We start from the raw sequence: 4,956 nt of genomic DNA on the forward strand, positions 1-4,956 counted from the left end.
TAACATTGTTAAACGATGCCTTTAAAGTACCTACATACATATGCATGTATCTACTAGCAGTGACATTTGTTACATGGCAAGTAATTTTTTCTTCTAAGTTTGGCATAACAGAATTTTTGTTTACATTTTATCCCACAGAGTATCTAACATTTCATTCAAATAAATCTTACACACTGTACAAAAAAAATTCCTCTACAATATTTGTAAGTAGGATGGAAAAGACAGACAATTGCCCATTACAAATGTTTTATAGGAAATGTGTATAATAAAAAGAAAAATTATGCTTACATTTTCTTGGAAAGCAAAATTATTAATCATTTGAATATTGTTTTGGATTATTTATCATCTACAAGAAAGTTACAATCCACGTCTCATTTAAACACACTTTATTGTGGATATACAGTGTACTTTATAGAAAACAGCCCTACATGTATTTCAGGTTCCCCCAGTATCTATACTAAGGTGAGTTTTGAGAGCTTTTGTCACATAAGATTAAACTTGTTTACAAAATGCTGCCCTAATTTGGCAAAAGGAACAAGTGACAACAGTGACATTTCATGTAAAAGAGTAAAAGAGCAAAATGCATCTGTCATTTACACTGACCCCAATGCAATAGCATGTCTTGCCTAACATATCTCTAAGCAGGACGAAGAGCCCACTAGGTATAATATGTCTTTGCTTCCTTTTGACAAAGCAGGGCAGAATGTTTATTGGACAGTTAAGGATGTACAGTGTTGGTTTCTACAAGCTGGTCTATAAGTACTGACAAATGTTTACAAGTTTAGGTACATTACTACATTTAAATCTAAACTTATGATAAATCCATTTTAATCACACTCCCAAGTGTGATTTACTTACATGTGACTTTGTTGTGCTCAATTATATTAAATTGTGACAATTTCATAATTTTCTTGATATCCAAACATCCTGCAAGAAATACATATTCCCCCAAAAAGATAAGTTGCAAAAGTCTGCCCAAATAATATTTCAATACCTTTTCAAGAAATTCCTTAGAAAATATCTATAGCTGATGGTTTCTTCTATTAAGTTAAAAGAAATGAGTTTTCAAGAAATAAATTTCACTAATTTCTCATGCTCAAATAATATAGAAATCAAAAGATAAAAAACTTTTAGGACAGTGGGAAGGGAACTATATTGTCATGGAAACATTTTTTTATTTTTAAAATTAACTGTAGGGGTGTCCTGTCATATATTAGCTATAATGACTGGATAAATTTGCATAGGGAACAATAGGGATTTTTTTCTTCTCATTTAATAACGTATCAAGATAATTCTTTCAAGCTTACACAACTGCTTCCCCAATACTCGGTTGCCAACTTTGTACAACAGTAAGCTGTAAACGAAGAGGGAAAACATGAAATCAGTATAATTGCATTAAATTCATAACATTCTATTTTGTTGCTTCTTATTTGAGTGTGATCAGTTAAGGGTGAGCATTCTGTCTTACAGAGAAGAAAAAAGTTATCATAAGATCAATTCAAAGCCTATCACTACCTTGAAATTCATGAAAGTTGTTATTTCAATAGGTAAAATGCTTTTTTCTTGGGTCAAACTCATTGAATGTTAATGACTGATGATATAAGGTAAATACATACAAACAAATTGGGAACCAGTGCATTGCCTAATAATTTCCATATGTCACACCACTGTTCACATCATAACTTGCCTCAATTGCTTTTGTTAGGAATTATTGACCTAAGTTACATTAATTGCTTGCAGAAAAATACTTCTTTAACATTTATGGAAAAATAAATTACACATTGTGCAGTTTTAATTAGTTTAGGACATATACTAAGTTTGTCTGTATTGACTACTCAATTATGAAAGGTGTACTGTTCATTGCAAGTACGTGTAGTTAAAAATGCTTATGTGATCTAACAGAGTAAAATATGAAGCTAATAGCAATTGTAGTCATCAAAACTCCTTAGAAAATTCACTTACAAACATAACTCTCTTTTGCATGTTATGAAAGACAGGGTACAATGTATTCTATGGTTTATTTTGGATGTTACACAATGTTAACATTTCAATCAGATCATCAATTTCTACAAACTCTACACTATAGATGTTTAATCAGCTTGCTTTGTTCTTTGCTATAAACTACATGTACAATGTGTCATTCAAGAATATCACTGAAAACATACATGTATGAACAAGCAAAACATTAACAATTACAACACAACAACAAAATGTAAAAAGTTTCCCGGCCATTTTAAGTTTTAGAAAAAGGGAATCCTAATGCATTGTTCATCCTGAGAATTGGACATTTTACATGTATTTTGTATGTTTCAGGTTTTAATACTAGTTAGTAATAATAACGCTCTTAATCTTAATATGTATTTATCTATTTACTTGAAGACCGATGGATGGATGGATGGATTGATTGGTTCGTTGATTGATCTTTACTCTTGCTGTGCCGATATTATAAGTGACAAACAGTTTAGGTTAAACATGTATCTTAGATTGCACATTGCTCCAACATGTATTTGGATACCAAGACATTCAGAGCATAAATCAATCTTCTAGTTATCTGTAAAATGTGAATATAATACATTATAGATTCATAAAAACATTTGTTTTCTTTGATCTTTCAAATTCTCTGTTTGACAATAAACAATGGTTAAATAAGCAAGAGAAAAAGGACAAGCAGTATTAAAGCCCATTTACATGTATATTTCACCACTGCATGTACCTTATAAATGTACAAAATACATTTGAGGAAGATACAATATATATGTTTAGGATCATTGAATAAGGTATTAATGCTGTTTCTTTTATACATGTACATGTATGTAAATCTTGTGGAAGGGTCAAGCGTTTGAAAGGTATTGTCATTAGTACATGTGAGGGTAATGAAATGAAAGGAAAAATTTATGAATAAATTCATTTTGAAGAGGCTTCACCTTATTGCCCCACAAATTGGTAATCCCTTTCTTGTAATTTGGAAATTTGGCAGAATTACAGCCACATGAACATGTGTTTTACAAGTTTCTCTAATAGGAAATGGATACTAGAACTGATTATTGTTTTATGAATACATACTGTAAGCCTTGTGCTAATCAATGTATTTGTACATGTACATGTATGCAACCAATGAGTGTGTCTTGTAGAGTGCAAGCCTATTTCATAACATTTCTTGATAAATTGTTATCATTTAAGAGAAGGTTCATTGATTTTAAACTAACTTTATTGCAAAGCTAGGTGAAACTTTAATTGGACAAGGTTATCAAAATTCAATGCTTGGAAACGTTTGAAGTAAGGATTATTATCAATTACAAAGCGCTTAAATACAGCCCCGGCATAGCACCTGAAGAGCTCTCTGACACTTGAGTGTGGTGACGTCACATTTTGAATATGATTTGCTCAAGCAGACGCTGTCCATGACATCTCAAACATTTTCATTGCCTGTTTTTTCATCTTCTCTTCAGTTATTTCTCTCACTTCACTACCTCAGGCTAAATGTTTAATCTATTGCCTCACTCTAAACCTCGTGCATGGTATTATTTTGATAAAAAATGCAGCGATTTAAAAATTAAGGAATCCATGTAACAAAAATAGACGCCATTTTACTTTCAGCTGCATCCACGGTGGTATGTTCAGCATTTCAAGAGGAAATTTTTATAAATCACCCGATATGGAGTTGACCTCAAAACTTGTACGATGGCCATCTGTTAGCTTACCAGTACTAGTGATACATAATTTGCCATAATATATATATATATATATACGGACTTACAGATATATGTGATTTTCTTTGAACAGGCACTGTGAATGCAAATTTAAGTATTGAATAATGGCAGTAGTAATCCTTTCTACATAGATTAGTTACATGTACTTGGTGCTTTTTTAAAAGATATTGTAATATATTTTTAGATTTAAGCTGGCTTTCGATTCAATCAACCATGATATTCTTCCTTTCAAACTTTATTGTTATGGAATTCGTGGAGTTACCTCAAATTTATTTTGCAGTTATCAAATGATAGAAAACAATTCACTGTTTTTGATTCTAAAACTTCAAGTTACAGTCAGTTTCCTGTGGAATTCCGCAGGGGTCAAATTATAGGCCCCCTGCTCTTTTAAATTCATTTAAATTATTTACATTCAGTCTCTCCCATTTTGAATTTTATACTGTTCACGGACGATACCAATATATTTATAAGCATAAAGATGTCGAATGCCTGACCCAAAATCTGAACAATGAACTCCTAAAAGTTAGTGAGTGGATAAGCGCAAATAAACTGCAAATGTTATGTTGTTTTACTTTCCAAAGATGTGTGCTAGTGAAGTAAAAATATATATGAATGGGAATTTGATTAAACATACAAATTTAAACAAAGTTCTTAATATTGATAAAGATAAAGTGGAAAGCACACGTCTATGAAGTTCTATGCAAATTGTCTAGAACAATAGGAACTATGAGTAAACTAAAAGACATCTTGCCAACCAATATTCTTACAATGTATCCAAACTCACTAATCTTGCTTTACATATCCTACTGTAACATTATATGGCTTTTTGTAAACAACATTACTTGATCATATTTTCCTCACTAATATTGCTTTACATATATCCTACTGTAACATTATATAGGGGTTTTGTAAACAAACATTTACTTGATCATAATTTGCTTGATTTTATCACACTTTATTATCTGTAGCATATCCATGTCATGTACACTGGGTATTGTTCAGTGGGTGATTTTGAGCTTTTGGTTATCTACCAAATAGTTTAAATTGACCATCTACATTCTTTGGTTATATGACATCATTTGGAACACCCTCTATGAAAATGAAAACCTGTGATTTGCAAAACACACAACAATAAAAATATCAAGAGGAGAGGTTGAAAAAATTGAAATCTTACATCTATATTTGCCCCTCATTTAAACTACTGTAGTTAAAGTATGAAAATGTCTGTTAAGTGTTAACAGTCTAA

Source organism: Strongylocentrotus purpuratus, unplaced genomic scaffold (genome assembly GCF_000002235.5).
Source record: "Strongylocentrotus purpuratus isolate Spur 01 unplaced genomic scaffold, Spur_5.0 spur5_scaffold_8, whole genome shotgun sequence".
Classification (NCBI taxonomy): Eukaryota; Metazoa; Echinodermata; class Echinoidea; order Camarodonta; family Strongylocentrotidae; genus Strongylocentrotus; species Strongylocentrotus purpuratus.